At 38.4% G+C, this 22,570-nt stretch overlaps 1 protein-coding gene across 1 annotated transcript in view; it reads left to right on the top strand.

Moving 5' to 3' along the window:
* IL1RAPL2 (interleukin 1 receptor accessory protein like 2) overlaps positions 1 to 22,570 on the top strand; it is a 617,445-nt gene that overhangs the window by 110,145 nt on the left and 484,730 nt on the right. The gene's annotated exons all lie outside the window — the stretch shown is intronic.

The raw sequence follows: 22,570 nt of genomic DNA, 5'->3' as shown, positions 1-22,570 counted from the left end.
TAATTTAATTTATAGCATTTAGAGATGACTTATAAAGGCCTAGAATACAAAATTAAATGGGAGGCCTGCAAGGGACATCTGCTTGGGGCAGAGGAATGTTATGTTTTCATACCATCATTGAATTTACTAAGACTGATAGGGAAATAACTTTTTAAATCCAGCTTTTTAAAATTTTGAGTATTTTTCTTTTTCTTGTTTGAGCAATTAGATGACATTCCTTATGATTACATAGGTTCAATTCCTAACCCTTTGGTTGTAACTACTTGGTGTGGAGATGAAAAATTTCAAGCATGGTGTAGTGACTTCCCATATACCATTTCACCAGAATAAATTTTTTACAAAGATGCACATTTTTTGCCTTATTTACTTTTTCATTCTTGATATCTCTAAATCTATATTTATATATATACATATATAGCTCTATATAGATACCTAATTTATAACAGACAGTATATTATGATATATAATAACATTATGTATATATATATTTCTTCTGAGCAATTTGAGAATTGGAGATATTATGCCCCTTTAGTCATATATACTTCAGTGTGTATTTCTTAAGAACAATAGAGTATTCTCTTGCATATACCAAGGTCCAGTTAATCAAAGTCAGGAAATTTAACACTGATACATTACTTTTGTCTACTTAGAAGTTCATATTCAAATTTGGGTAGTTGCTTTAATCATGTGTTTTGTAGCTAATTTTTTTTGTCTAATTCGGGGTCAAATTCAGAAGCACATATTACATTTAGTTTATATCTATTTAGTCATCTTTAATTTGGAACGATTTTAAATACTTTGTATTCCTTGATTTTGAAAATTTGGAAAGTATAGGCCAGTTATTTTACAGAATGCTCCTCAGTTAGAGATTGCTTGATGTTTCCACCTAATTACATTTAAGTTATGCATTTTTGTAGGAATATCACTAAACAGAGGTTGTATCCTTTCCAGTGCATGTTATTAGGAGGCATATGATGTAGTTTTGATGACTTGGTAAGGTACAATCTATCCTCCAGCTTTCTCCACAATGAAGTTTTTTTTTTTCCCTTTATAAATAATCAGCAATTTGTGGGGAGTGATTTTGAGGTCATGTATATATTCTTTGCTTATCAAACTTTTACCTACTAGTTTTAAACATCTACTGGTAGTTTTCTAACTCCAGCATTTCTTTTTCTATGAGTTGACATTTCACTATTAAGAAGTTTCCTTTCTCTCCTACTTGTTTCATTATTTAAATCAACGTGGACTCATGGATTCTGATTTATTCAGTTGGTTATAGTAATTTATATATACCTTTTTAATATGCAGATTGTCCCAGAATTGGCCAGGAGGAACCCCTTCAGTCTGGCTCCTGTGTCTCTTTAGCACATCTTGTCTCCATTTATCAAGCATTTTCTTACTTTATGGTGCAACAAGCTATTCGAGCCTCATAATATTCTTTCATTATTCCAGACTTAAAAGCAGCCATTTTTTCCCCATAGTCTTCTGATTACTTTTAGTGAGAAATAGTATTTAAAAAAAGATCTGGGCACTAAATCTTCTCATTCTAATAAGCTGCATCATTGTTTCTAGTCATTCTCAGCAGACTGAATGAGAAAAGACATATCTACCTATCTATTAAAACTGTGAGTTCATATTGATACCTCTGATTCCATTCCAATGTTAGGTCCCCCAATAATGTGTCTGTGATCAAAGGAGCAAGACTGATACAAAGCAAAGGCCAAGCAAAGCTTTATTTCGTACCAAGCATCGAGAATCAAACCGACTGTCAAACCGACCAGTCGGGGCCACCTCTTACAGAGAGGGCGACCCCTCCCTGCCTTACAGACTAACTTTTATAGAGCAAAGGCCATGTGGTTGGGCCTGGCCACACACAGGTGGCCAATGAGATGGTAACACACAGAGAAAGCTGCATAGTCATGCTAGGTCACACACAGGTGGCCAATTGAATTACAATTTAGCCTAGTAGATATCTGAACTAGCCTATCACCTTGATCAGAATTGGCGCCCAAAAGGCGGACCCACACTCCTTGGTAGCTAGGGAGACAGTATGTGGGTTCCACTGATTGGATGTCTCCACCTGGCCTGACCTGCCCTTGTATTTGGGCTTTTTTACCTGGGACTGGTTTCCTGGACTTGCTTTTAAGTAAGTTCCCTGAGGAGGGGGCAGGGTCATTTTAAGTTTACTACATAAACAACAAAATCACTATTTAACTGGATGGAATTGCTCTGGCTAAATAGGCCCTTATATTCCACCCCTTTCTTTGGAGATTAGTCAAATCCTTGACTTTTCAGCCAGTTCTATGTCCTCTTTTTAATGGCTGCCGGACGGTTTTTAATGACTCCAGTGTGATTTACCCAGAAACAGCATTCCTCTCCTAGAACTATGCAGAGCCCACCGTTTTTTAGAAATAGCATGTCAAGCCCTAATTTTCTATATTTCCCACCTATACTTTAACAATAGGAGCAACAGTGAACTCAATGAACTCATTGTTTCTGAGTCTTAGCTTTAGTCCACAATCGGTGGGGTCCATCAGCAGTGGCATCCATCTCTGGGGGGCGTCCTCGTCCTTGGCTCAGTTGATGTGACCCACGTGAATCCAGGCCGTGATGCCTTCTACTTTTATTGCCATGGGGGTGGTCAGGATGACAGTAAATGGTCCCTTCCAGCGAGGCTCCAAGTTTCCCACTAGGTGGCGGCGTATCCAAACTAAGTCTCCGAGTTGGTAAGGACATGGTTCCACCTCTGTCTCCATCTCTATGTGGGCAGTTTGGATCCCTTCGTGGGCTAGACCGTCTTTAATGCCTGTAGTGACTAGAGTACAGACTGATAAGTCATTTCTGCTAGGGCAACCTCTTGTAGCTGAGTGCAGAGCGGGGCAGGTGGGTGGGTCTCCCAAATGTTATTTCAAATGGGGTCACCTTGTTTAAGTAGGGTGTACATTGTGCCCTGAGGAGAGCGAAAGGAAGGAGATCCACCAACCCACCGCCAGTCTCCAGAATTAGCTTTGTCAAGGTTTTTTTAAGAGTCCAGTTCATTCTCTCTACTTGCTTGGAGCTCTGGGGCTGGTAGGCACAATGTAGTTTCCAATTAGTGCCCATGGCCTTGGCCAATGCCTGTGAGGCTGAACTCACAAATGCAGGGCTGACCCAATCATGAGAGGTAACCCAAACTTCTAGTAGCTTTTTGGCTACCACTCCTGCTATCTCATGTTTGGCGGGAAAAGTCTCTACCCAGCCTGAAAAGGTATCCTCAAAAACTAACATATATTTGTGTCCATATTTTCCCGGTTTCATCTCTATAAAATCTATTTCCCAATAAATTCCTGGTTCCTTACCTCTTTCTCTTTTCCCTCTTCCCATTCTGGTTTCTCCCGCATTTATTGCCTGACATTGAGCATATCTATCAACCATATCCTGAACCATATGCCCTAATTTAGAAACCTGAAACTGTTTGCCCATAAGCTCCTTAAGCTTGTGTGTTCCCAGATGAGTGCCCTGATGTATTTGGCTTACTAATTTCTTCCTAGTCTTCGGGAAAGAATTAAATTTCCTGTCCTAGTCTTAGCCCAATCCCCTTTATAGTCTAATTTAGTACATTTCTGTAAATATACTTGCATCCTTGACCAGGAGGGCCGTGACAGCAATTATGTGGATGCAATGGGGAACCCAGCCACTACTGGATCTAGTTTCTTGCTAAGATAGGCTACTGGCCTTTGCCAAGGCCCCAGAGTCTGAGTCAAAACTCTTTTGGCCGCCCCTGCCTTTTCATCTTCATACAAGTGGAAGGGCTTGGTAACATCTGGGATGGCCAATGCTGGGGCACTCAGCAAGGCTGTTTGTAATTCCCGAAATGCTCCTTCTGCCTCAGCTATCCACTCTACCATAGTGAGTTCTCGCTTAGTCAGTTCATAGAGAGGTCAGGCCATCTCCGCGAACTGAGGTATCCACAGCGTACAGTAGCCCACTGTCCCAAGAAACTCCCTCGTGGAGATCAAAGCCTAAATAAGTGGCATGGCTCTGACAAACCTGTGCTTTCTTTCTTTTTTTTAAAATTTTATTTATTTGACAGAGAGTTCACAAGTAGTCAGAGAGGCAGGCAGAGAGAGAGAGAGAGGAGGAAGCAGGCTCCCTGCCGAGCAGAGAGCCCGATGCGGGGTCGATTCCAGGACCCTGGGATCATGACCCGAGCCGAAGGCAGAGGCCTTAACCCACTGAGCCACCCAGGCGCCCCCAAACCTGTCCTTTCTTTGCTGACACCTGATATCCTTTTTCCTGCAGAGTCTGTAAGAGAGCTCTCATCCCCCGCAAGCATGACTCATAGTCCTCAGCAGCTATTTCCACTAACTCAGTCAGATTCTTCCCTTCAAATTCTTCAATTTTATGAAGTTCCCTTCTTATATCAGGGGCTGACTGACTGTCAAAAGCAAGATCATCTAAATGAGCTATTGTGCAACTTCTCTGAAGTTTACCTCAAGTTGTCTAGCTTAGGTAAACAAACATTTAAAGACAACCAAATATAGAATTTAACATCCATAAATGTGTGTTATTAAAACACAATTTTTCTCTCTAAAATAACCCTCATTTCCAGAGATAGCCAAATCAGGACAAATTTATTTGAAAAACAACTCCAGTTTTAACAAACTTGGCCTTATTATTTACATAAGCTCAGCAATAACAGTGAGTGATCATATAGATCTTTTAGAATCTGCTTTGCTGGAACTTCTTATTAGGAATTTCTAGGTTGAACTTTTAGTAGCCTCTCCAGGCCAGAAGCCAAGCCATGTAGTTGCCATCAGACATGCCTGTAATACCTGTCAATTTAGGCGAATTCTTCCTGAGGTCATGCACCCCCAGGAAGTGACATTCTTTACTCACCTGCTGAGGCTGCTGGGAACTCTGTAAGCAAGGTATCAGGCCAGAAGTTCCAAAGGGCTTTGTGGCTCCAGGTTTTATAAAGTCAACCTTAGTTCCTTTAAGCTGTCTGGTCATATCTGAGTCTTTTTCAAATATGACATTCCAGTCAAAGCCTTGGTAAAATAACCAGTGTTTCCAGTGGTGTCCTGTTAAAAGGAGAACAGATTCTTATTGAACTTATGCAAATGACTGATTGCTATGGAAGAAAGGATACTAGCTGAGATCTTGAGTTTCAGATGGTTCAGATAGAAAGAGTTGAATGCCTTAATGTGTTTACAAATGAATACTTTTACATCTCTGTAAGTTACAGATAACTTAAGAAAAAGTGTTCTTAGTCTGGAAGAGCAAATATTACATAACCAGTAATGTTTAAAATAAGGTGAAATATTAAGAGACACAACATTACAATCTTTTAGTTCATTCAGTCCCATGTTGCTAATTCTGGTTTAGTCCAAATGTAGCTTTTACTTCTGGAAGTTCTTACTCATTTCAGTTCCAGGATTTTAACATATCAAAGACCTCTACTTGTCCTGAAAGTCTCCCATACGAATTTCCTTTAAGGCGGAATTCATCTTACAAGAGAATTAAAACAATTACAAATGACAAAAACTCAGAATAGATATGATTAAATATCAAGTGATGACCCTATCAAAACATTAAACTTTAAGAAATGTATAGAACCGGGTGCCTGGGTGGCTCAGTGGGTTAAGCCGCTGCCTTCGGCTCAGGTCCTGATCTCGGGGTCCTGGGACGAGTCCCGCATTGGGCTCTCTGCTCAGCAGGAGCCTGCTTCCTCCTCTCTCTCTCTCTCTGCCTGCCTCTCTGCCTACTCGTGGGCTCTCTCTGTCAAATAAATAAATAAAATCTTTAAAAAAAAAAAAGAAATGTATAGAACCTCTAGATAGTTACAGCATTTACCCAATTGTAGCCCAAGGTTTCTCATTGGTTTAGCACTATTCCCTGAGTAACTTAGCATATCAAGGAAAAGCCTTATGAGTCAAAGAGATCTCATTTACAACGTTGGGCAGGCAAAGAGAAAACCATTTACATTTTCTTAGAAACACCTCAATCTCTAGTGAAGAATAAATATTAACCAATTGTGAACTCTTACAACAGAATTCAGTTAAGCACAGAACATGTTTACCAATAGATTTCAAAAGCACAAACCCAGTTCCAGCAACCAGCGCTCTAGCATTTTATCCCATTTGGCTTAAAGTTTTAGGTTACCAAAGACTTTGAAAGCTACTTTAACAATTACCCATTAAAACCCTGAGACAGACAATTAACCATCAGTTTAGTCATCTCTTTGTTAACAGATTTTAACAAATAACACGAGCTTATTTGACCCTCAGTAAACTCTGAAGTTTCGCATTTACTGCTGTTAACTCAAAAGACATGTTCATCCTAATTAACCCAACAAACTTAACTTAGTTCAAATACTGATTTACATTCCACCTGGGCCCATGCCACTTCAAATGTTTACCTGTGACCCAGGTGGGAAGTTCCGGAGTGGGGGCGGTGTTAGGTCCTGGGGGTGTTTTTCTTGTTTCCGGACAGTGAAGAACAGAAGAACAAAGTGCCACCAGAAGGCAAAGAAAGGGTTTCCAGTTCTAGAGCTCATCAGTTCCAACAGAAGAGCAGACGCCATGCTTTCCCGCCAGCAAGGGGGAGGGACTAGGCAGTCCCTGTCGGGCCAGAGAAGACAGGAACTTCCCCAAAACAAAGGGAGTATCAGCAGCTGCTTGGGAGTATCCCTTAGAGTCTCTGTCTTGAGTTAGACTAACCCCAGTTGGCTCCAGTTATAGCCATTAACACAAGAAATGAGTAAGGGAGAAGCCCCACATCTATTAGGAGGAATGGAGAGATGAAAGTCAGAGTCCCCTTACTCTCTGCTTGCCCCATTTCTTCAAACACAGTAAACAACACAACAGACAATAAAAAGGCAAAAGACAAAGACAACCGCAGACTCAGCGGCCCTTCCTCGACCAGATATCAAGTCTAAGGGTGTGTAAGATATAATCCCAACTCAAAAACACAACCTGGCGCTGGTGGGGATTTTCTCGGTCCCATGACCGCCTAGGGGGACTCGAACCCTCGGTGACTGGCTAGGGGGACTCGAACCCTCTGAGGGTCTAGGGGGACTCGAACCCCCTGGCAATCTACCAGTGGAGGGAAAGGGCATCTCCACATCCACTCCAGTCCTGGGGAGCACGGCTGCATCCAGCCATACCCTGAAGCTCCACAACCAGACAGACAGGATCTCAAGATCTTACCTTTGGAGGCTTTTCCCAGAAATTCTGATGCTGGCTCAGTTCTTGTCATTTGATCCTGGATGAGCCCCCAATGTTAGGTCCCCCAATAATGGGTCTGTGATCAAAGGAGCAAGACTGATACAAAGCAAAGGCCAAGCAAAGCTTTATTTCGTACCAAGCATCGAGAATCAAACCGACCGTCAAACCGACCAGTCAGAGCCACCTCTTCCAGAGAAGGCGACCCCTCCCTGCCTTACAGACTAACTTTTATAGAGCAAAGGCCATGTGGTTGGGCCTGGCCACACACAGGTGGCCAATGAGATGGTAACACACAGAGAAAGCTGCATAGTCATGCTAGGTCACACACAGGTGGCCAATTGAATTACAATTTAGCCTAGTAGATATCTGAACTAGCCTATCACCTTGATCAGAATTGGCGCCCAAAAGGCGGACCCACACTCCTTGGTAGCTAGGGAGACAGTATGTGGGTTCCACTGATTGGATGTCTCCACCTGGCCTGACCTGCCCTTGTATTTGGGCTTTTTTACCTGGGACTGGTTTCCTGGACTTGCTTTTAAGTAAGTTCCCTGAGGAGGGGGCAGGGTCATTTTAAGTTTACTACATAAACAACAAAATCACTATTTAACTGGATGGAATTGCTCTGGCTAAATGGGCCCTTAAACCAATACCACAGAGAACATTCTAGTCTTCCCTTTTTCCATATTTTTAACTCTTTTTACTAAGACAAATGTGGCCCCGAGTATCCTTAGTAGATTTACTCAAAACTAGAACATATAGAAATTAGAATATACAGAATTTAGAATTGCTGACTCATTTCACTATGTTAAGGTAGCTTACAAAGAAGGATTTGGTATTTGTTTACAATTCTCTTTATTTTTGTTGACATAAAATTTACACATGAGATGCTTAAGTCTTAATTGTACAGTTCAGTGAATTTTGGCCAATGGCTACAGCCATGCTATCCACACCCCTATCAAGATTTAGGCCATTTCAGTCAACCCAGAAAGTTCTTCTGTCCCCTTTCAAGTCAATGTCTCTCTTCTTTGTTGGGGTACTCAGTGTTCTGAATTTTTTACCAGAGATTATTTTTGTCAATTCTAGAACTTCTTATAAATGGAAACGTACTTTAGGTAATGTTTTATATCTGAGAGATTTGTCCATGTTATTGAGTGTACCAACAGTTCATCCTCCTTTACTACTGAGTATCCATTCTCCTGTTGATGGATATTCATGTTGTTTCTATTTTTGAGGAGTTATGAATAAAGCTGTGAACATTGCTTTACAAATCTTTTTTTAAATGATTTTATTTATTTATTTGACAGGCAGAGATCACAAGTAGGCAGAGAGGCAGACAGAGAGAGGGGGAATCAGGCTCCCTGCTGAGCAGAGAGCCCAATGTGGGGCTTAATACCAGGACCCTGAGATCATGACCTGAGCTGAAGGCAGAGGATTAACCCACTGAGCCACCCAGGCCCCCCTATACCAATCTTTTTATGGACATATATTTTCATTTTTCTTTGGTAAATACCTAGTAGTAGAATTACTGGTTCAAAGAATAGCTGCATGTTAACTTTAAAATAAACTGTCAAATATTTTGCAAAAATGATTGTATCATTTTATTTCATACCAGCATTGTGTGAGAGGCACAAGGGAGGAGCAGAGGGAGAAGGAGAGAAAGAATCTTAAGCAGGCTCCATGTCCAGTGTAGAACCTGGCATGGAACTTGATCCCTCAACCCTGAGATCATGACCTGAGCCAAAATCAAGAATCTGATGCCAAACTGACGAGCAACCCCGATGCCCTTGTAAAAGGAACTTAAAAAAAAAAAATACACACACACACACACACACACACACATATATGTATATATATATATATATATATATATATATGTATCTTCTGAAAAGAGTCATGTCAGATATATATTTTGCATGTGTTTTTTATTAAGTATATATATTTTTATATATTGCAGGATTCAATTTGCTAAAATTTTGGTAATCATTTTTGTATCTCTGTCCATGAGGCATGTTGCTCTGTAGTTTTCTTCTAATATCTTTGGTTTTAGTGTCATGATTATGCTGGCCTTATAAAATAAGTTGGGGAATGGTCTCTCCAACTCTTTTCTGAAATTGTTTACATGCAGTTGGTATTATTTCTTCTTAAAATGTTTGGTGGAATCTGCAGTGAAACTCTCTGGACCTGTATATATTCTTTGTGGAAAGGGTCTTGGACTTGAATTTATCTGATTTATGTAGGGATATTCAGATTTTTCATTAATTTTTTTCTGCTTTGGTAACTGTGTTTTTAAATTTTTCTATTTTATCTAAGTTTCTGAACTGGCATAAAGTTGTTTATACAATTGTCTTATCCTTTTCATATCTGTAGGATTTTTAATGTTATCCCTTTTCTTTCTGGTATTGGTAATTTGTGTTTTTTTTTGTTTTTTGGCATCAGCGTCTCTAGTTTTTCAATTTTAGTTATCTTTTCAGATGGTTGACTTTTGGGATTTACTGATTTTCTCTAGTATTTTTCTACCTCAATTTATTTATTTCTGCTATTCTCTTTATTATTTCCTTTATTCTATTTTCTTTAGGTTTAATTTTGTCTTTTCATAACTTCTTAAGCTAGAAATTTAGATAATTGATTTAAAATTTATTTAGCATAAGCATTTAAATGATAACATTTCCTCTAATAACTGTGTTAGCTGAGTCTCACAAATCTTTACATGCTGTACTTTCATCATTATTCTGTTCAAAATATTTTTCAGTTATTATTGTGGTTTCTTTTTTGGTTAATACCATGGAAATATATTGCTTAATTTCCAGATATTAGGGCTTTTTAAGTTATCCCATTATTGCTATCATATCTAATTTAATTTCACTGTGTTCAGAGAATATATTTGTAATACTTCAAATTTTCATATTTATTGGGACATATAGCATATATCTATTTACTTCCCTTTATAATATGTATTTATTTTTACTCTCTCTACAGTTAATGTACTTACTGATATGCTTAAGTCTATGGCTTCCATTTCATTTATGTTTTCTATTTGTCCCATCTGGTTTCTGTTCTTTTCCTCCTTTCATGCCTTCTTGTGTGGGGGGAGATTAATTAAATATTTTTAGTAGAATATTTTAATTTATTTTTGGTCATTTAACTATATTTCTGTACATTTATTTTAGGTGGGTATTTAGGGATTACAGCGAATGTCTTTATTTTATCCCAGTGTACTTAAAATTAATTTTCTACTTCTTATAAAATGAGAACTTTGGAACAGTATATTTTTATTTATCTACCCTTGTCTTTTGTGGACAATTACATATATATTCATATGTATGTATAAAATTTATATTTTATGTATATTTTATTGTATAGACATCATGACCCAATGCAGCGTTATAACATTTAAAGTTTGAAAAATAAAAGTTAGGAGACAACTCCAAGTAAATATAAAAGCAGCATCAGAAAAGGGCAGCTCAAAAACTGAGAGCTAGAGGGGAAATAGAAAAGCTGTGAAAAACAGACACAAGAACTGAAAATTGATAGTGTACTGTGACCATGTTGTGTTAAGCAAAACTCTAAGATCACTGCAACATAGCATAGCAAATGCTTTTCTTAATGACATTGCATGTAAAAAAAAAGTTAAATATTAAGTATTAATCAGCAAATATAGTTTCCAAAGGAAGATAAGTATAGAATAATATTTAGAAAGCTTTCAACTCCAAGGCTTTATCTGGAAAATTCAGATAGGTGAGTATGTGTATTCCCTGATAATTCAAGATAATTCACTAGTAACTATTAATGTGCACATGTTTACATATGCATATCTAGATAGAAACAATATGTGTGTGTGAGTTCATATGTGTGACATTGTTCATAAGGAAATTGGGCAATGGAGTTACCAATTTGAGTGTTTCTTCTACTACTGGTGGTGGTTGGAGGTAAGTGACCTCTTTTATACATCATTTGAACATTCTCTTTAAAAAATGACCATCTGAACCTTAGTTATTCCCTTATATCTGGGAAGAGTGTGAAGCAAAAGCATTATTTCAGGTTAGGACAAGAAAACTTGACCCAAGTTGTAAAGAATGGGCAAGAACATGACACTAGAAAATGAAATCCACAATTCAGCTGAAGCAATGAGATGCATCCAGTTCTCTTTTATTGGAAGTATACATCATCTCATTTAGTATCTAGAGACTTTAGGAAGTCAGTTAAAGATGACTATGAATGATATGTTATAGCAGTAGTGTCAGTGGCTCAAGGTAGTTCCATTATGGAAAAAGACCTTTAATTTCCAACCCTAAGTGATATTATCAGATAACTTATGTCCTTCCATTGTTCCCTGAGGCTTGCTTCTCTTTGTTCTTTGTTGGCTATTCTGTTTGGATACAGAAATAGAAATACTTGGCATGTCATTTCCTGAAATTGTATAGTATTACACAAGAGGAAGCTCAGGAATTTATATGAAATTTTTGAATTTTTAAGTTTAGGACTTTAAGAATTGTGCAGATACTCTCGGAACTTTATATAGACATGGTAAATAGTTAAGGTAAAATGCGTTTGTTTCCCCCCGACACACACATGCCAAATATATTTTTCCTAGATTCAGACCAGTGTTTATTATCAACTGAATGAGCAAAAAGTGTAACTTAATGAAAAATTAAGATTGTGAGAGACCAACATTTCCACTAAACTATTTGACTTTGGAATATGTGTTCATACAAATATTTTGTTAAAGATTTTTTTATTTCTTCATGTAACAGAGAGAGAGATTACAAGTAGGCAGAGAGGCAGGCAGAGAGAGAGGGGGAAGCAGACTCCCTGCTGTGCAGAGAGCCCAATGTGGGGCTCAATCCCAGGACCCTGAGATCGTGACCTGAGGTGAAGGCAGATGATCAACCCACTGAGCCACCCAGGTGCCCCTCATACAAATATTTTAATATTGTCAGAATTATGCAGCAGGCATTCTAAAAGTTTAGCATAAAGTTGTTCAACTCCCCATTCTGACCCAGTACCTAATCAATTCTGGGAACAGATTGGCTCAATTTTTCTCTTTTTGCTGCCTTTCAAACTAGCCTATGGTGAACCGCCTTAGGTCAAAACTCCCCTGGAAGAAGGTTTCTGAAATCTTGCTTGGAACTTGTAAAAGTTAAGTAAGCCATGATGTACGAATTTAACAAATAAAATAATTAAGTGGTGCTATATGCATTCCCAATCAATGAATTTGAGACTTGGAAGATTAGAAATGATTTTAGAGCTCAGAATAATTTCAGCAGCACAATGGGATTTGGTTCTTTTCATCTTGTAGCTCCCTTTCTTCTCCTGGAAGAAAGCAGAGTGAAATTAGTGTTAAAAGGTCTGTGAAATAAAATAAAATAAAAACGAAAACAAAAACAAACAAACACAAAACCCGAAGGGGGGAAAAAAAATCTGTGGATTAACCTTTGTAGAAACATTTGTTTACAGTCAGGTAGCTAGGTTCCTGGAGAGATGCATCTCACTGTTGAACTTTTTTTCATAATTTGTTTATTCTTCCATGTTATGGAAGGTACAACTAGAGGTACTTGCCAGTGACATTGCATTATACTTGGCTATTCTTTTTTTTTTAATGGCACTTAATAACTTCCTGAAATGATCTCCCTCAAAAACCTTAATAACCTTTCTTTTGCAATGGTTTTTACAGGTTTTGTTCGGGACTTGTGAAGGCAGCTGATTTAGTATGGAGTTTTATAACATAAATGCTTTCTTATACATCACATTTTAGGTGAATGTATGCATGGTGTGAAAGAATGGGGGAGTAGAGGGATGGAGAGATCCAGATCCCACTAAACATTCACATTTTCAATGCTATGCTTTTCATTAAAGAAAGGTTGCCTTTTTCAAAAAAAAGATTTTATTTATTTATTTGACAGAGATCACAAGTAGGCAGAGGCAGGCAGAGAGAGAGAGAGAGAGGGAAGCAGGATCTGTGCTGTGCAGAGAGCCTGATGTGGGGCTCAATCCCAGGACCCTGGGATCATGACCTGAGCCAAAGACAGGCTTATTAACCCACTGAGCCACCCAGGCGACCAGAAAGGTTGCTTTTGAAAACACTTTGGCAGTGCATAAACCTTTGTTCTTAAGGCTTCAACAAGGATTGTGTAACAATTCATTTACAGATGGGAATTTGGGCTTAGGTAAATTCCAGTCAAAACCTATGTGGGGCATTGTTCCTTCTTTATCTAAAATGACCTGTTAACTAATTTTATGAATGCATTGAATTATAATCTAGTATGAATTACATCTCTTTGAAAGCTTTCAGAATCCAAATTAGATCTTAGATGAAGAATAAAGTAAATGCCACAACAAATATATTTAACTGTGACAACGTGGACTGTTATCTCTGATGTTGGTGTCTCCTTTAGGGGCTTCTTCTAGGGCCAGGATCTACATAATTTGCTCTTATTTACTTGAAAAAAAATCACTAATATTGGTGATACTTAAGAGTGACCTTATTTTTTTAGTGGATTTTGATATTTCCAAGGATAATGATTAGTTTGACACACTCTGGGCTTTGAGAAAGGTTCTCAGTTTTCTATGTATCCATATGAATATTTGTTTAAGTCAACGTGGAGAACAGAGAAGACCAGAGGTTCAGCAAGACTGTTTCAGGTCACAGTGCAAGTTATAGGCAATTGCATTTTTGTCTTCTGACTTATTAGGTCATTCACCATTTTCTCCTTTCAATTATTTTATATACTCCACCTCATTCCCCAAAAGGCAGAATCCAGTTTATGAAAATACATAAAATATGTGGAAATGGGGAAAAAGGAAATTAAGAGTGAATAAGTGAAGATGAAGCCAGGATAAGTTCAGTAAGCAAATGCAAGCCATATACTACTATTTGATTCAACTGTTGGTACAGAAGAACCTCTTCTAATATAGCCTGAAGCAACTGGAGTCAGCATAGGGTGAGCTGGTGTGGATGGGGCACAAAAGTATCTGATGTTTGTAACATTTCAGTGGCCATCTTAGTAACCTTTCAGTGGCCATCTTAGTCTAGTTCTCTAGGGAATAGTATCAGTCTCTGTGGAAAAGAAAAGGAAAAAATGGGAAGCAGAAAGACTGCATTTTTTAAACTGCCAGATGAATCTGTTTGTTGGAACAAAAAGAATTTAGTAGAAGACAGGCAATTAAAATGAAGTTTTCTCCCCTCCCCTTGAATCCCCTTAGAGTTATGTAGCTCTTCTATTCAGAGGCTGCTGACTTCTTGAAAATGGCTAGTGACCAAAATGACAGTTGGAATCTGAACCAAAAGTATATGTACTTACATTTACTTGTAGAAATAGATGATCTCAATGATAAGTGTCATCCTTAATCCAGATTATTCCTTATTCTGTGAAACTTTCGCCAGGTAGAGCATCCTGGAGCATTAAATAGAAAATAACTTGACCTCCGATGCTGTGCCATTATACTCTGCCAGAATACAGTGATGTTTTCTTAGCCCCTGCTGTTGGCCTTAAAGTTGGGCAAAATCAATTTTGAACAGTTTTCCAGATACCTTTGAAACCCCAGAGGACTGAGGGTTATACAAAACTAAAGAATCGTTGAATTCTACATCAAGAGACTATGGACTCTGGGGGCGCCTGGGTGGCTCAGTGAGTTAAAGCCTCTGCCTTCTGCTCAGGTCATGATCCCAGGACCTGGGATCGAGCCCCACATCCGGCTCTCTGCTTAGCAGGGAGCCTGCTTTCTCCTCTCTGTCTGCCTGCCTCTCTGCCTACTTGTGATCTCTGTCAGGTAAATAAATAAAATCTTAAAAAAAAAAAAAAAGGGACTATGGACTCTGAAAAACAACCCGAGGGTTTTGAAAGAGGGGGGGGGGTGGAAGGTTGGGGGAACCAGGTGGTGGGTATTGGAGATGGCACGGATTGCATGGAGCACTGGGTATGGTGCAAAAATAATTAATACTGTTATGCTGAAAAAATAAAAAATTAAAAAAAACTAATGATGTACTATATATTGGCTAAATGAACATAAAAAAATTTAAAAAAGAAGAAACCTCAGGGTCTTTGCACTTCAAATTTCCTCAGCCTGAAGTGCTCTTCCACTGTATATCTATGTGGGCAGCTCCCTTACATTTTCAAGTCTTTTCAGTGACATTTTATATGACCACCCCATTTAAAACCACATCCCCCTTCTTCAATACAACCTTGGTTAATTTTGGTGGGAGAATTAGCATCTTCTAATAAAAGATATAATTTACTTTCTTATTTTTTTATTGTCTGCCTTTTTTTTTACTAGAATATAAGAACTACGTAGGCATATACTTTTAGTTGCTTTATTTTAAAAATTGAGGTGAAATTCACATAACATAAAATTAACCATGTTAAAGTGCACAATTCAGTGGCCATTAGAACAATCACAATTCCAGTGCAACCATTACGTCTATCTAACTCTAAAACTATTTTTTATCCTCTCAAAAGGAAATCTCATAGCCATTAAGCAGTCACTTGCCATCCCCCCTCACCACCTAGCCCCTCACAACCACTAATTTGCTTTGTGTTGTACATCCATTTCTGACTGTATGCTATTTTATGAGGTTGGTGAAAAACAGATGGAACTGATGCTTGAAAAATTGGCCTGGTACAATAACAAGGGTATTAAAAAATAAATATAGCTGGCGATAGGCCATCATAGAAAAATCAGCTTATTAATCAAAGGAAAAAGGCATGAAATGAATGATGGCCAGGACTGTGCACTCCTTAGTTATCAGACTTTCACCAGAAAAAATGAAGCAAAGATATGTAGACAGATTGGTTATAATAAAGACATTGCACAAACAATCATTGATGAAACCAGACAGGAAAAATGAGAATCAGGAAATTAGAGTATTTAAATATTAAGGCTTTCCACCATAAGAAGAATTGGTTACTGTATGTTACTAACACTGCTCCCTGCTGTAAAATAAGAACTTGATGAAGACAAAATCAATGCAACACCCAAGGAGGAAACTTACTCATAAGAGAGAAATTCAACTTCATTCATATCAAAATGTTTGGGCATGTTGTTGGGCCGCAGAGGTTAATGGGAGTGACAATGGGTAAAAACCAAAGGAGCCACTTAATGCCAGATTAAATTCATTTTTGCATTCATTGCCTAATGGCACAGTTCATCTTCCACTGTTCAGTGACTCTTTAGTCTCTTGGAACCAGATGCACTAGAAACACTGGGGGAGGGGTAAAGGGTCATTGCTTTAAGCATTCAGTTTTAATTCATAACTTAAGGGTGAAGATATCCAGTATTTTTGTAAGGTAAAAAGTACATCGTCTATAAAGCCAAATTTGAGATAGGTGGATTAAAAATCACTAGAGGCTCTAATCTGGGCTTCACTAATAATTGGCTTGGTGATTTTGGCTAGTAGTTTACCTTTTTTCATCCGATGTTTTTATTTTACCTAACCTAACCCATAATGATTTTTCACAATAAAAATAAGCTATTTGTTGAAAAACTCTTTGAAAAAGAACTCAGCAGGGCGCCTGGGTGGCTCAGCTGGTCAAGCGACTGCCTTGGCTCAGGTCATGATCCAGGATTTTGGGATGGAGTCCTGCATTGGGCTCCCAGCTCTACGGGGAGTCTGCTTCTCCTTCTGACCTTCTCCCCTCTCATGCTGTCTCTCACTCTCTCAAATAAATAAATACAAATCTTAAAAAAAGAAAAAGAACTCAGCAACTTATAATTTTAATATTTACAAATATCTATATGCTTGACTTCTGAAAATAAGAAAAACTATTCTTTCTCCTGGGGTGTAAATATTTATTAAGGATTTAACTGCTAACTCAAATTCCTCTATATAGTGTAGTCACTAGTAGTTCGAGCTGGTGTTTTGATGTGGTTTGCAAATACGAAAAAGCTGCTGCTGATGTTTATCCATTTTCACAGGGTTTCCACTCTTTCTGCTCTGAGCTTGTGAATTAGTCCTTAGCAGCATCTTTTTTTTAAATTTATTTTTTATTTATTTTCAGCATAACAGTATTCATTATTTTTGCACCACACCCAGTGCTCCATGCAGTCTGTGCCCTCTCTAATACCCACCACCTGGTACCCCAACCTCCCACCCCCCACCACTTCAAACCCCTCAGATTGTTTTTCAGAGTCCATAGTCTCTCATGGTTCACATCCCCTTCCAATTTCCCTCAACTCACTTCTCCTTTCCATCTCCCCATGTCCTTCATGTTATTGTTATGCTATCTGCTATGCTCCACAAATAAGTGAAACCATATGATAATTGACTCCCTCTGCTTGACTTATTTCACTCAGCATAATCTCTTCCAGTCCGGTCCATGTTGCTACAAAAGTTGGGTATTCATCCTTTCTGATGGAGGCATAATACTCCATAGTGCAATTGCAGGGTCATAGGGAAGTTCTATTTTTAATTTCTTGAGGAATCTCCACACTGTTCTCCAAAGAGGCTGCACCAACCTGCATTCCCACCAACAGTGTAAGAGGGTTCCCCTTTCTCCACATCCTCTCCAACAGTTGTTGTTTCCTGTCTTGCTAATTTTGGCCATTCTAACTTGTGTAAGGTGGTATCTCAATGTGGTTTTAATTTGAATCTCCCTGATGGCTAATGATAATGAACATTTTTTCATGTGTCTGATAGCCATTTGTATGTCTTCATTGGAGAAGTGTCTGTTCATATCATTTGCCCATTTTTTGACATGATTGTCTGTTTTGTGTGTGTTGAGTTTGAGGAGTTCTTTATAGATCCTGGATATCAACCTTTTGTCTGTACTGTCATTTACAAATATCTTCTCCCATTCCGTGGGTTGCCCCTTTGTTTTCTTGACTATTTCCTTTGCTGTGCAGAAGCTTTTGATTTTGATGAAGTCCCAAAAGTTAATTTTTGTTTTTGTTTCCTTTGCCTTTGGAGACATATCTTGAAAGAAGTTGCTGTGGCTGATATCGACGAGATTACTGCCTATGTTTTCCTCTAGGATTCTGATAGATTCCTGTCTCACGTTGAGGTCTTTTATCCATTTTGAGTTTATCTTTGTGTACGGTGTAAGAGAATGGTCAAGTTTCATTCTTCTACATATAGCTGTCCAGTTTTCCCAGCACCATTTATTGAAGAGACTGTCTTTTTTCCACTGTATATTTATTCCTGTTTTGTTGAAGATTAATTGACCATAGAGTTGAGGGTCCATATCTGGGCTCTCTGCTCTGTTCCCCTTGTCTATGTATCTGTTTTTATGCCAGTACCATGCTGTCTTGGTGATCACAGCTTTGTAGTAAAGCTTGAAATCAGGTAGCGTGATGCCCCCAGTTTTATTTTTGTTTTTCAACATTTCCTTAGCGATTCGGGCTCTCTTCTGATTCCATACACATTTTTGGATTATTTGCTCCAGCTCTTTAAAGAATATCGGTGGAATTTTGATTGGAGTGGCATTAAAAGTATAGATTGCTCTAGGCAATATAGACATTTTAACAATGTTTATTCTTCTGATCCAAGAGCTTGGAATGGTCTTCCATCTTTTTGTGTCTTCTTCAATTTCTTTCATGAGTGTTCTGTAGTTCCTCGAATACAGATCCTTTACCTCTTTGGTTAGGTTTATTCCCAAGTATCTTATGGTTCTTGGTGCTATAGCAAATGGAATTGATTCTCTAATTTCCCTTTCTGTATTTTCATTGTTAGTGTATAAGAAAGCTACTGATTTCTGTACATTGACTTTGTATATTGCCACATTGCTGAATTGATGTATGAGTTCTAGTAGTTTGGGGGTGGAGTCTTTTGGGTTTTCCATATAAAGAATCATGTCATCTGCGAATATAGAGAGTTTGACTTCTTCATTGCCAATTTGGTTATCTTTTATCTCTCTTTGTCATCTGATTGCTGTTGCTAGGATTTCTAATACTATGTTGAACAAGAGTGGTGACAGTAGGCATCCTTGTCTTGTTCCTGATCTCAACGGGAAGTCTGCAAGCTTTTTCCCATTGAGGATGATATTTGCTGTGGGTCTTTCATAGATAGATTTTATGAAGTTCAGGAATGTTCCCTCTATCCCTATACTTTGAAGCGTTTTAATCAGGAACGGATGCTCAATTTTTCAAATGCTTTTTCTGCATCCATTGAGAGGACCATGTGGTTCTTCTCTCTTCTCATATTAATTTGTTCTATCACATTGATTTGCGAATGTTGAACCATCCTTGTAGCCCAGGGATGAATCCCACCTGGTCCTGGTGGATAATCTTTTTAATGTGCTGTTGGATCCTGTTTGCTAAGATCTTGGTGAGAATCTTAGCATGCATATTCATCAGTGATATTGGTATGAAATTCTCCTTTTTGGTAGGGTCTTTGCCTGGTTTGGGGATCAGGGTAATGCTGGCTTCATAGAAAGAGTCTGGAAGTTTTCCTTCTGCTTCAATTTTTTGAAACAGCTTCAAGAGAATAGGTGTTATTCCTTCTTTGAAAGTTTGGTAGAATTCCCCAGGGAATCTGTCAGGTCCTGGGCTCTTGTTTTTTGGGAGGTTTTTGATCACTGCTTCAATCTCGTTACTAGATATCGGTCTATTCAGGTTGTCAGTTTCTTCCTGGTTTAATTTTGGGAGTTTATAGTTTTCCAGGATTGCATCCTTTTCATCTAGGTTGCTTAGCTTATTGGCATATAACTGTTGATAATAACTTCTGATGATTGTTTTTACTTCTTTGGTGTTAGTTGTGATCTCTCCCTTTTCATCCATAAGTTTATTAATTTGGGCTTTCTCTTTTCTTTTGGATTAGTGTGGCCAATGGTTTATCTATCTTATTGATTCTTTCAAAAAACCAGCTTCTAGTTTCATTGATACGTTCTACTGTATCTCTGGTTTCTACCTCATTGATCTCAACTCTAATCTTGATTATTTCCCTTCTTATGTGTGGAGTTGGTTTGATTTGTTGTTGATTCTCCAGTTCTTTAAGGTGTAGAGACAGCTGCTATGTTCTGGATTTTTCAATTTTTTTGAAGGAGGCTTGGATGGCTATGTATTTCCCCCTTAGAGCTGCGTTTGCTGTATCCCATAGGTTTTGGATCGAAGTGTCTTCATTCTCGTTGGTTTCCATGAATTTTTCAGTTCTTCTTTGATCTCCTGGTTGACCCAAGCATTCGTAAGCAAGGTGGTCTTTAGCTTCCAGGTGTTTGAGTTCCTTCAGAACTTTTCCTTGTGATTGAGCTCCAGTTTCAAAGTATTGTGATCTGAGAATATGCAGGGAATCATCTCAGTCTTTTGGTATTGGTTGAGTCCTGATTTGTGACTCAGTATGTTGTCTATTCTGGAGAAGGTTCCATGTGCACTTGAGAAGAATGAGTATTCTGTTGTTTTAGGGTGGAATGTTCTGTGTATATCTATGAGGTCCATCTTGTCCAGTGTGTCATTCAATGCTCTTGTTTCTTTATTGATTTTCTGCTTTGATGATCTGTCTATTTCTGAGAGAGGCATGTTAAGATCTCCTACTATTAATATTCATATCAATATGACTCTTTATCTTGATTAATAGTTTTCTTATGTAATTGGCTGCTCCCATATTCGCAGCATAGATATTTACAATTGTTAGATCATTTTGGTGGATAGTCCCTTTAATAACTATGTAGTGTCCTTCTGTATCTCTGACTATAGTCTTTAGTTTAATATCTAATTTATCTGATATGAGAATCACTACCCCGGCCTTCTTTTGAGGCCCATTGGCATGAAAGATGCTTCTCCATCCCTTCACTTTCAGTCTGGGTGTATCCTTAGGTTCAAAGTGGGTCTCTTGTAGACAACATATAGATGGGTCCTGTTGTTTTATCCATTCTGCAACCTTATGCTGTTTTATGGGCGCATTTAGGACATTCACATTGAGAGTGATTACTGATAGATACGTTTTTATTGACATGGTGTTATCTTTGAAGTCTTTCTGTAGATTGTCTCTATATTTCTGTTCAATGCTATTCTAAGTATTTTTCCTCTTTTATAGGACTCCCCTTAATATTTCCTGCAGTGTTGGCTTGGTGGTTGCATAGTCTTTTAAGCCTTGCCGGTCTTGGAAATTCTTTATCTCTTCATCCATTTTGAATGTCAATCTTGCTGGATAAAGTATTCTTGGCTGCATGTTCTTCTCGTTTAATGCCCTCAGTATATCTTGCCAGCCCTTTCTGGCTTGCCAGGTCTCTGTGGACAGGTCTGACGTTATTCTGATGGGCTTTCCTCTGTAATAAGGAGCCTCTTTGTCCTAGCGGCTTTCAAGAGATTATATCTAAAATTATGATTCCTCAATTTGACTATCAGGTGCCTTGATGTTTTTTTGGAATCTGTAATCTTGGGTGGAGACCGTTCAGCCTCTAGTACATGAACACTGGTTCCATTCATGAGATTGGGAAAATTTTCATGAAGAACTTGTTCCACTATATCTTCTAGACTTCTTTCTTTCTCCTCCCCTTCAGGGATCCCAGTAATTCTGACGTTGGAACGTTTCATGGCATCATTTATTTCCCTGATTCTGTTTTCGTGGTTTCTAAGCTGTTTGTTCCAGGATTCCTCCTGATCCTTTCTCTCTATCTGTTTGTCCTCCAGATCACTAATTCTATCTTCTGTCTCAGTTATCCTAGCTTTGAGAGAATTTAGATTAGATTGGAACTCATTGAGAGCATTGTGAACCTCAGCCCTGGTAGCTTTTAGCTCTGCCCTAACATTGTGAACATCATCTCTGGTCGCTTTCAGCTCAGCCCTAATCAATTCCATTTGGTCATCCATGGCTTTCTTCAACCTAGCTATTGCCTGGATAATTGTTAATCTGAATTCTCTTTCTGACATATTGTCTGAGTTGATAGCTGTTAGCTCTGTTGCAGAAAGTCCATCCTCTGTATATTTCTTCTGTTGGGCATTCCTCCTCCTAGTCATTTTGGTGAGAGATGACTGAACAGATGTAGCTGGATGTATCGACCGTGGTGCAGTCAGGGTGCACCCTGGAACACTTCTGAGCAATCAGGATTCCCCACCCAAATGAGAGAAAAAAGAAAAGAAAAAAAAAGAGTGAGAGACACAGGAAAGAAAGGGAAGATGAAAGAGAAGGTTCAGCCCAAATGGTCCCCAAGGTACAATTTATGAAGTAGACAAACAAAAAGACTGATAAAAGTATATGACAAACGAAAAATATATATATATGCAAATAAAGGAAGAACCTTGTCAAAAAGAACCCCAAGTGTAAGATTTATATACTATCAGGACAAACACAAAAACCCAGAAACACTGGTGGAAGAAAAAGATGGGAGAGTGGTTGTAAATTCTCAGTGTGGGCGAGGAAGGTTGTTTTGATTCTTTTTGGATGTATCTTGATATCTTTGTTAAAGGACTCAGCTTTCCTAAGACAAAAAGGGATT

This window comes from Mustela putorius, unplaced genomic scaffold (assembly GCF_011764305.1).
Source record: "Mustela putorius furo isolate JIRA1106 unplaced genomic scaffold, ASM1176430v1.1 tig00003901_pilon_pilon_pilon, whole genome shotgun sequence".
Classification (NCBI taxonomy): domain Eukaryota; kingdom Metazoa; phylum Chordata; class Mammalia; order Carnivora; family Mustelidae; genus Mustela; species Mustela putorius.
This window is presented reverse-complemented; position numbering and strand designations above follow the sequence as displayed.